We start from the raw sequence: 12,245 nt of genomic DNA on the forward strand, positions 1-12,245 counted from the left end.
TTGGCCAGCTGGAATCCTAGCAGAGGTCTTAGGGGATGTCCTTAACAGAATATTCATTATCTTTTTTTGGTGTGTCCTTCAATATGTTGATTCATTCAAATGTGTATATAAAGGGACCAGAGTTATTTCTGTTTAGTTTTATTTTTAAAGAATGTTATTGAAAAAGGACAAGGGCTGAAGCAGATCTGCCCCCAGACAGTCTGAAATGTGTAAACCTTTTGCTCCTAAGTGTCCTTGGTTTTAGAAGATAAAACCTTGTCATTTATTAACTGGTTGTAATTTGCTCCAATTATTTGGCCCTGTCTAATTGTTTTGTCTCAGTTTCCCTTATTCCTCCTGTCGAGGAATTTTCCTAGCTGCTTACTATCCTGCCTCAATATAAGGCAAATCAGAAATAAAAACTGGTTTGGAAACTATGCTTACAGAGGTTCAACTTAGTTTGGGATATGGTAAATATAAATGTTGAAGTCAAGAAAAAATATATCAAATATAAAGATCCTGGATATGATACAGTATTAGGAGTACTCTGGTAAGAAATTATGGTTGAAATTATAGACATGGGTGACACCAAGAAAGGAGAAAGGAGAAAATGACAATATAAATATTTCAAGGTATTCAGGGATGCCTTTTCTTAAAGGATAAAGTGAAACAAAAATAGGAGTCAAGAAAACTATGGTGAGGAATATAGAGAGGATAAAATAGTTGCCAAATCAAAACAGGACAGTGTTTTAGGGTGGATAAATGCTTAGAGTAGTCAAAAGGAGAGAGGGTTCATTTAGATCTTGAGCAGTTGTTAGTGACTTTAGAGAGAACATCTTTATTAGACACTAAAGAGTAAAGGTTTGCATTACTAGGTGTATTAGTTCAAGTCCTTCAAGCAGTAGACACAAACAGGATTAAAGATCCAAAAATTTTATTAGAGGAAATGCCTGTGAAAGATGAGGATGAAGCAAGACAAAACTGGGAGAGTCATGAGATAGTGATACAAGGAAGGAGAAAAGGGGGGAAGGTAAGTAGACGCTCTCAGATTCATGTGCAATTTAAAGAAAGTTCAGGAACGTCATCAGGGAGTCCTTGAGCCAAAGCTGGCCAGTGGAATTTTGTGTCTCCCAGGAAAGGACCTGTCTTAATATCTCTGTTGCACTCAGTTGCTCCCTGGAAGCAGCTCATAGGAAACTTGATCTCTGAGCCAGTGTGGTATTAGATTTCAGAACCCAGCAACTGGGCCCCTTGATTAGTTTTGCTCAATGTAGTTGGAGGCCTCCAAGGCAAATTCTTATGGGCAGCACAGCAGCAGTAAATGAGGATATGGTGAAAAATGGGCAATACAGCATATCTAAAAGTAAAGAAAAGGGGAAAGATGAGACTTCTCCTTAAGAAAGTTGTGCAGGCAAATATATATTATGTAATATGAGATGATATGGTATCACATTAATTACATTATTTATTACGATATTGGGGATGTGAGAATATTTACAGGTGTTTAAATATTGTCTCCAGAATGTACTAATTACAAACATAAGTGCTAGCAGATAATAAGACATAATCCCAAAATTGACAGGAGGGCTTAGATTGTTCAGCTTCAAAAACCAAAGTCAGAAAAATATGGAAGGAGAAGTCTTAAAACAAGAGGAGGGAAAACAAATTTTGTAAATTAGGAAGCAAGATCACCTAGTGCCGTGGTCGGCAAACGGCGGCTCGCGAGCCACATTCAGCTCTTTGGCCCCTTGAGTGTGGCTCTTCCACAAAATACCATGGCCTGGGCGAGTCTATTTTGAAGAAGTGGCATTAGAAGAAGTTTAAGTTTAAAAAATTTGCCTCTCAAAAGAAATTTCAATCGTTGTACTATTGATATTTGGCTCTGTTGACTAATGAGTTTGCTGACCACTGACCTAGTGGAAGAAAAGTGAGGATGAGAGCAAGTTGGGGTTGAGATAAGAGATTAAGATTTGCTTTTCATAATGTGAAGGACATCTAATTAGTACCAACTATGAATTAATGACAGGTTTTCTGTGAAGCCAGGTGAACTGGCTGGAAAACATTCTTCAAATGATATGCAATTCTTCATTCAAATAGTATGCAATTCTCCAGCATTGTTCAGCAGCCTAGGATCTGAAGGATAAAGAGTAAAATTTTGGGAGAGCAGATAACTAGATAAATTATTCTAAAATGACATTGAGAATGTGAATGAAATAATTTTAAATGTGAAAAGGCAAGTGAAAGTGCAACCAGAGTGACAGACTCTCATAGTATAAATTCTGAATCTTACATAATACATAATTATTTAAAAACTAGTGGCCCAGTGCACAAAATTCGTGCACGGGGCAGGTTGTACCTCAGCCTGGCCTGCACCCTCTCCAATCTGGGACCCCTCGGGGGATGTCCAACTGCCAGTTTAGGCTCAATCCCTATGGGATCAGGCCTAAACCAGCAGTTGGACATCCCTCTTGCAATTCGGGACCACTAGCTCCTAATCGCTCACCTGCCTGCCTGCCTGATTGCCCCTAACCACTCTGCCTGCTGGCCTGCTTGCCCCCAACTGCCCCCCCGCCAGCCTTCTTGCCCCCAACTGGCCCCCCCTTGTTGGCCTGATCGCCCCCAACTGCCCCCCCTCTGCCCCGCTGGCCTGCTTGTCCCCAACTGCTTCTGCCTCACCACCATGGCTTTGTCTGGAAGGATGTCCGGAAGGTCTCCCAGATGGTCTCCTGGCCTAATTAGCATATTACCCTTTTATTAGTATAGATAGAGGCCTGGTGCACAGGTGGGGGCCGGCTAGTCTGCCCTGAAGGGAGTCCCGGATTGGGGTGAGGGTCCCTGCAGGGGCCATGGCCAGCCTGGGCGAGGGGCTGAGGGCTGTTTGGGGGTGGTTTGCAGGCTGGCAAAGCCCCCAGCTTTGTCCAGAAAGATGTCCAGAAGGTCTCCCAGTCTAATTAGCATATTACTCTTTTATTAGTATAGATATTTTTCTTTTGTTCTCTAGAGTTGTTTTTTTTTTTCAATTACAGTTGACATTTGCTGTTATATTAGTTTCAGGTATGCAGTGTCATGGTTAGACATTTATATAACTTATGAAGTGATCCCCTGATAAGTCCAGTACCTACCTGGTACCATACATTGCTATTCCAATATTATGGACTATAGGTATTCTTTAACATTATTCTTTAACATTTTAATCTTGTACACAATCAATTTTAATATGTCTAGGTCATATGAACATTCATAATAAATAAATCATAATAAAATTTGATCACAATAAAAATTAAGATTTTTGATATAATTTACTACAAATACAGAATTCTGCTTCTATTCCTTCATTAGATTACCTACAATTCACCCACATGTGACTAAGAGGCAAATATGGTTAGTAGGGCCCAGAGAAGCAATTTGTAATATATCATATGGCTGAAGATATGTAGGCAGTAGCCATTAGCAAATTAGCAGAACCTATAATTGCCTCAAAAAAAATGAAACACCTTGAAATAAATGTAACCAAAGTTGTAAAAGAACTGTACTTGGACAATTATAAGACACACCGAAGAAAGAAATTGAAGAATATACAAACAAATGGAAGCGTTCTAAAAACTGTTACTTTATACTCTGTTTTGGATAAATTGCTTGCCTCCATTTCATTTAGGTCTTTTTCTGGAGATTCCTCCTGTTCTTTCATTTGGGTCTTCTTTCTCTGTTTCCCTTTTTTGCTGTTTCTTTGTGTTTGTTTCTGTGTGCTAGATAAGACTGCTCTGCCTCTCTGTCTTGGTGGGTGGCCTTTGTGGGATCCAGAGATCTCGTCTCCTTGGTCATCTGAGCTGGGTGCTCTAGGAATGCCCCTTGTGTGGGTTATGTGGACCCTCCTGTTGAAATTAGGTCTTAATTGCTATTGTCCCATTCATGTGTGGGCTCAGCCCTCAGGCTTGCTGACTGTGAGTTTCAACCCTGACCACATTTTGCCAACTGTTATATAGGTGCCTCATAGCATCTTCTCCTGCCCCTCTTTGTGCTTCCTGCTCACAATATTTCAGATCAGCTCTTTTTCAACTGTGTTGTTGTTTTTTTAAGCCAAATGCTCTACAGTTTAGATGCAAGTCCAGTCCAGTGCTGGGAGTAAGCAGATGAAGCTTCCCGAGTCTGCAATCATCTTGACACTCCAGATCACAATTATTTTTAAGTCCCAAAGGACTGGTTCTGAGAACCTTTCAAGAGCTAGAGAAAACCCTGAAAGCTTTAATGAGGACAACCACCTCCAAAGGAAGGGTACCTGCCTGCCCACTGTGTAGTCTGCTTCGCAAAAAGCCAGCAGGTCTTCCCTGGCAGGGAGAGGGTTCCGAGGAGATCACTGAAGCCTGGGAGTGGGGGGAACAGAGGGAAAGTGAGCAATGCAAAGATTCACCTTGTCTGGCTCTCACAAGGACTGTCTTCCCGCCTTTGGTATCTTGATAAGAATTGCATTGAATCTATAGATTGTTTTGGGTAGTAGAGATACTAATGCTTCTTATACATGAACATCATATATGCTTCCATTTGTTGTTATCTTCTTCAATTTCTTTATTCAGTGCCTTATAATTTTCTTAGTAAAGTTCTTTTATAACCTTGGTTAAATTTATTCCAAGGTATTTCATTTTTTGAGGCAATTATAGGTGGTATTTTTGTTAGTTTCCATTTTTGATAGTTCATGTTTGCTGTATAAAAATGCAACTGATTTCTGGATATTTGTTTTTATTCCGCTACTGAATTAATTTATCAGTTCTAGTGGTATTTTTGGTGGGATATTTAGGCTTCTCTATAAACAGTATCTTGTCATCTGCAAATAATGACAGTTTTACTTCTTCCTTTCCAATTTGAATGCCTTTTATTTTTCTTATTTTCTAATTGCAAGAAATATTAAAGAATCTTCTTTAATAATAATAGTAAAAAAACAGAGGAGCATAGTTAAAAAATAAAATGGTAGTGAATATGTACCTATCAATAATCACTTTATTTTTTTATTATTGTTTAAAGTATTATAAATAGTAGCACTTATGTCTCCTTCCCCCCCCCCCCACTTACCTCCCACAGCCTCCCTCACCCCCCAAGCCCTGGCATATGCCCTCATCCCCCTAGTGTCTGTGTCCATTGGTTATGTTTATATGCATGTATACAAGTCCTTTGGTTGATCTCATACCCCACCTCCCCAATCCTCCCCTGCCTTCTGGCTGAAGTAATGTAAATGGATTAAATGCTCCAATCAAAAGACATAGGGCAGCTGAAGGGATAAGAAAACAAAACCCATATATATATATATATATATATATATATATATATATATATATATATATATATATATATATATATGTTGCCTACTAGAGACCCACCTCAGAATGAATGATCATACAGACTAAAAGTAAAGTGATGGAAAATGATATTTCATGCAAGTGGAAATTAAAAAAAAAATTAGGGTAGCATTACTTATAGCTGACAAAATAGACTTTAAAACAAAAGCTATAAAGAATGATTAATTAAAAAAAAAACACAAAAGCTATAATGACAAAGAAGGATACTACATAATGATAAAGGGAGCAATCCAACACGAGGATATAACCCTTGTAAACATTTATATACCCAACATAGGAGCACCTACTTACATAAAGCAAAGCTTGATGAACATAAAGGGAGAGATTGACAGTGAAAATGTTGCAACTTTTAAACATTTTCTAGATTTCCTATTAATCCCTCACTTTGATTTTTATTTGCACATATATTTTGCCTCAATGATAAATTATTATATAACATTTTTCACTTTATGCATCTTGTTGGAAGTTACTTTCAGTGACTTATTTACCAGCTGTCCTCAGAAAGTTTTTGTAGCTACTGACATCCATCAAAACACTCAGATAAGTAAGTGTTTTTCAGAAGGTCAACCTTCAAGCTTCCTCCTGTCCCCATTTCACTTAATCTCTGCCCACAATAAGGTCTAGAATTCATTATATGTCACCTCGGGCAGTAGTCAATTTTGTATTTTATTTTCTACTGATATGTTGAAATCTCCACTACGGAAGGTCATAAACAATGGTTTGATGCAGTAGTGCTCTGATAAAAATTACTGCCACTAGTGATAATAATTATTATTGCTGAAATTTATAGAGCATGTTTTATATGTCAGGCCTTGTTCATTGCACTTTAGAACTGGAAGAGACAGAATTCACATCCAGATATGTTGAAACTTATCACCTGAGCTTAATGCCCCTGTTATACGGAGAAGGACATAAAAAAGTAAACAGTTGTAAGGATCTTACCACACATCTTGTAATGGGAGGAAATCACTCTCATACATATGCAAATCTTGAAATATTATATCTTGGGGGATTCTAATTAATTTTTATTTTTGAGAGGTAGAAATATGTTTAGGGAAGACACACTTCTTATCATCCAAGTTAATGACCCTAGTAAAAAGAGGGTTCCCAGCTTCTATGTTTTAATGTCTCCATCTTCCAATAAACCTGAGTGTTGTTCTGTTGTAATATCTTAACTCTGCTTTTCTCTGCCCTTATTTATTTGGAAAAAGTACCACCTTAACTATCACACTTGTCTGAATTTCTGTCTATGAAAAAACACTGTGAACATTTTTCCAGCCTCTCTTCAAGTATCTCTAACAGATAATTCTGCATTGATTGCAACTCATAAGTAGCACAATAAGCCTAAACCAAGCATAGTGTTGTTAATTTACCAGTACTTGGCTGTTGATTTTTAAAATCTTTTTAAATCTCTGTACTCTATTTTAGCAATACATTTTGATAAAATGTTGGTGACTGATTCTCAGGGAACAGCATGAAAAAAAAATATGAAGTCAGGGAAGCTTTACCCCCCAAGGAGCACAACAATAACCTTTGCTATACAGAATAGAGAGCTTCATATTATAATTATGGAATAGAATTCATATTTACAGTGTGGCCAGTCAGAAAAGAGGCTTGGCTGGGTTCCTTTGATGTGACCCTGGCATCCTGCTGTACAAAGCTCTATTTCTAACTGAGCGCTCAATTGAATGTGCCACAATCTTTTAAAAATTCAAACTAACAAAACTACTCTATGTGATAAATTTTCTGTAGACACTGAAAATGATGCCTGTTTTCTATCTGGCATTCACTAATGTCTTCATAACATTAATAACAGAATGAAGGAGAGGGTGGCCCACCTGTGCTTTGTTTCTTCCTCAATCTTCTCCAATTCTGCGTGAAAATATCTTCAAAGTGTCCAAGAACAAGTGCCTGATATCTAGAGTTTGGAAGAAAACAAACAAGAGGATGGAAATAGAATTGTAAAAGAAAGACAATGTTGACCTTGAACTATTTTGATTTAAAAAAAAGCTTTTTTAAAGTTTTTATTTAAATTATCATTTGTTGACAAAACTTGAAAATCCTTCTTTAAACCTATTATTAGAATTAATGTTAATATGTGTTTCCCACATCTTGGGTGATATTGTACAGTATATCTGACAGCAGGGGTCGCCTCAGCATGTCTGTCATTATGGTCCTAGGATCAACAGAGCCATAACAAAATAATTTAGAATTTTAAATAGAGCTTTCTAATTTAGCTTTGAAAATAGAGATGTAAATAGATGCATAACTCATGAATTAGTTGATTATTCTATCCTAAGTATTCAGAAGTGGAACCTCTTAAAGTAAATGTCAAAATCAAGAATGAGCTAAGAAAAAAATATAATTAGCTAAGAACAATGAATTTGTCATGTAGTATGGTCATTTTTAGAAAAATGTTTAGTAAATATTTAGTAATTGTGGGGAAAATGTTTTGAAGTTCCAGAAAATGGATACAAGTTATCAAGAAGTATAGCTTCAAAGTCATGTGAAATTGTCTAATTTTTATTAGGAGACCTTGAGGAAGGATGCAAGAGACTAAGGTTTAGCAACTGTAAATAAGTTGGTAAAATGGTGACCCCATTTTTCTGATTTGATCTTTTTTTTTTGTAGTATTCTACAAACCAACCACCCCAAAAGGTGTTTCTCTGTCTTTTCAAGGACTCAGTAGCTAAGTCTGCTTAGGGAAAGGAGGTAGGGAGGAAAAGGAATAAAGGAGGATTTCTTTTGGAGTTTGAATCTCTCCAGAATCTATTTTGCATTCAGAAACTCAGAAATTCAAGCAGCATTATAACTAGTTTGGTTGGTATTCTTTATTCATGCTTGGGGTAGTCATCCATTCATCAAAAATACTCTCTATTTCTACCAAAGCACTACTGTGGATTTGGTGGCAAATATGATGGCCATAGAGAAATATAGACAACGTTTTTATCCTACAGGAATTTATAGCAGAATAGAGAACTAAAGAAATAAACAAATATATAATAGTGCATAGTAGTATGTAGAAAGTGCCATTAAAGATTACCCAAAATATGCTCTGAATGTTCAGAGGTCAAGAGATTAAGATAAGTGCATTAAGAATTTATAGGTTATACCATAAGATCGAATAAAATGAAGTCATTAAAAAGAATATTGTGTATGTATGTTTACAACAGAAGAAGCTTCATGATATATTGTCAAATAAAATACAGTTTGAAAAATAGCAATTAAGATATAATCCAATTTATTTAAAATACTTATATGTGGATTTATCTACACTGTATAACTACTGTGAATTTGTGTATAAGAATGATGTAGGTCAATAAGGACGTTATCCAAAAGCTTAATGGTAGATGTATCTAAATAGTGGGACTCTGCCGAGATGGATTTATAAAATTCCCTTCAAAGCTTGACAGAACTTTAGACATGTTTCTTTCTGAAGATAGGCCCCAGAAATCCCTTTTCTTATAGCACTTACTTTAGAAAATTTGCTATTGTAAATTCTTTCTTCTTAGCTTCTTAACTGTTTTAAAACCCAGGCCTTTCTCAAGAACGTAATACCCATCCTTTTTAAATGTAGTCACCAAGGAAGCTAAAGACCCTGTTTCTCAGTCTCGGTGGTTGGACAGGAGCCTAATTTCCATAATGTCCAAATAGCAAACACAAATGACCTAATTGCATGGACCAACCTTCTCCTTAATATACCCAGTGCTTTCCCACAGCTCAGTCTACTGCTTAGAAACTATCCTGCCTTTTGTGTCAGCAAACTTCCCCTGCTGTTGCTAAGTCTTGACCCCTATTGCAAGTCTTGAATAAAGTCTTCCTTGACTCCATATGACACAATTTTTCTCTGACAGACTTCAGAAATATATTTTTAGATCTGTCCTTTATAAAATGTTATAAGCATCATGTCACATCTTTTGGAGTAAACAAAAAGCTTTAAAACAGAAACAAACTTATTATTGATGGCATTGTCATTGGAGTTCACTGAAAACATTGGCCTTTTAAGTTTTATGTAGATGTTTCTGTTTAGGTATTTTCAAGGGTGTAACATTGGCACACCTAGACAATATATATATTTTTCTTCTAGACCCCTCTAGTACTTACTCTCCAAACTCCTCCCAACAGTATTTCTCCTTGCAGCATTCTCCTGTCCTTGTGTTCATGTCTTGTTTTGCAATTGAAATTGCCCCCTGACAAATAATACACAGCATGTCTTACCTATTTTACATTTAATTTTTTTAAAAGTCTAGTGCAATATATATTCTAAAGGTAAGATAGATGATAGTAAGCTTTAATGCATTATTTTACTAGAATTCTCTTTTTTACTTTTATTATTTTTAATTGAATTTATTGTGGTGACATTGGTTAATAAAACCGTACAGGTTTCAAGTGACAAACTCTATAACACATCATCTGCATTCTGCATCATGCGCTCACCACTCAAAGTCAAGTCTCTAACCCCAAAATCTCAATCGCTTAATGTAAATTCATTTTTCCTAAATAATGCAATCTCATGTCTCTCAGTCATAAAAACATCTTCCAATTATTACTTTTCATCCCTGGTCGATGTCACTCACTTGTGGTTAATAATCCTGCAAATCAAATAGCAATCAGAATAATGGGCTTCCATCACTTGGAGTCATAGTTGGTGTAACATACTGTCAAAGATTGTTCACACTAATCAACTGATAATGACATGGCTGCTTCCATCATGCTAAACAAAATTCCCTCAGTTGTGCAACAGTTACTAATAACCTCTGAAATCTTCGCATGCTTAAGGAGTCTTTCAGAGATCATCTGGAGACTTATCAGAGAATAAACCAGGGAAGACAGAATCTATCAGATGGAGATTATTCTTTAGTAATTAACTAGACATTGCTCCTTTGGGTCCATAACATTTTCTAACATCACGAGGCATTTCCTTTCTCATAATGATGCATCTATATTAATATATTAGATTGGGAACAGCTAGGACATCGTGTTAAATATTAAACATTTCATACATGAATTATATCATTAATAGTCTTTCTTTCATTTAAAAAAAGGTGTGCTAAAGTGGCAGTCAATAATCAATTTAGAGGCATTAATATTAAAAGGGAACCAATGAATTCAGACTCATGACAAAATGCATATTTGTTCATTTCTCAAGAGAAATATACCTTCATGGTTATTAATATAGTAGTTAGAGATTTACTTTGAAATTGAAAAGCTGAAAATACCTTGAGTAGAGTTAAGACAATGAGTCACATGGGTAAAGCATTAGGATTCACTACCGGAGAGAACCATTCTCTTCCCCTGTGGGTACCAGGCTGCTCAGAGGTGCAAGGTTAGATGACAAATGAGCCATGACATTCTCTGTGACACAGACATTGTACATCTTGTTTCAGAAAACATGTAAGGGGGGTGGGCCCCTCAGAGGTTGTGAGAGTTTCATTAGGTTAAAGAAGCCATCCCTCCATTTGTCACTGTTAAAAATTGTGGTGAAAAGCATAAAAACACATTTAGGTTCAAGCTGAATGATTTCTAAGGGGCTGACAGACAGCTGCATTTTTTGGTTTTGAAATGCAGATTCGGGGGGATACAATGTGGTGTCATTATTTTAGGTCTTATAAGGTATTTTGTCTAAGTAACAGCCTGTTGCCTCAAGGTCATTTTACTAATATTCCAAGATGAGGGCCTTAGTAAGGCTTGACGCTCTGCAATGTTAGTTAACCCTTCAATACTGGCAGGCAATTTACAATACTTTAATCACAATTACTTGGAATATTTAGCTGTCAACTATTCCTCAAGTGGAAAATTGAGACTTAAGTAAAACTCTCACAAGGAATATCATATTAGAGATGGTGGAAAAATGTTCGAAATATACCTCTTTCACCAAAGTATTTATTGATTGCAGATCTATTGCATATCAGATACTGGTGATTTCATTGAATTACCACATTCACTTCTTTACAACAACATAGAGGGTGTTATAACATCTACTCTAGAGACTAGAAACTGAACCCTGGAGATCTTATGTGGCTAGTCTATGAACTTGCAACTGGTGGCATGAGCATCACCTGATAGCTGTGAGAAATGCAGAATCTCAGGGACTCCCACAAACCTACTGCATTATAACAATATCCCCAAGTGACTGGTATACACCTGAGTTTGATAATCACTCTCCTGGCACACAGAGTGTGACAGAACCTGATTTCTTATCCAGCCTGGGTTAGCAATGCAGAGATCCCATTCTATTTTCAGTTAAGTCATGCCACTTGTTACACCGTTTTATTGCTTTTGTTGGTTTCATGTTGTTTTTGTATATCTGTTCTTCATTGAGGCATAGACAGGAACTGAAGCACTTTATGTAGTGCAGAAACTAGTAGAAGTTTAGATCTTTTTAGGTCATTTTTCCTTCTCCACTACCAAATTTTGATGTTACAGGTATCTGAAATCAATGAAACACAGTGAGACTTGGAAACTACAGCTTTAAAATACAGGGTATCCCAAAAAGTGTATACACACTTTAACAGCTGATTCTATTACATTTTGAAAATGAAACATATTTTAATAAACACTGCCTTTATAATTATTCAAAATGTGTATATGTATTTTTGGGGTCACCCTGTATAGCTCTGCCAAGTTATTTACCAGTTAAGAAAACCATATGTCTAGATGTAAATGAGTCTGTATGGTTCAGGAGCATGAGTATGAATGTGAAAAAAATAAAAACTAATGTTAATATTTATTGCAACATTGAATGGGATGTGGAAGGTAAATAGGAATTGAAATCATTGAAAAATCCCTGATATTTCAATGGACCTTACTGTGTGCTTTATGTTTTTCTTACCAATCATGATATCTTCTTTTTTTTTTTGCCTCCTTTTGCCTTCCCTCTCTCTTTCCATTTCTAACTTATTTGTTTATACATTTGAG

This window comes from Plecotus auritus (genome assembly GCF_963455305.1).
Source record: "Plecotus auritus genome assembly, chromosome: 1".
NCBI lineage: Eukaryota > Metazoa > Chordata > Mammalia > Chiroptera > Vespertilionidae > Plecotus > Plecotus auritus.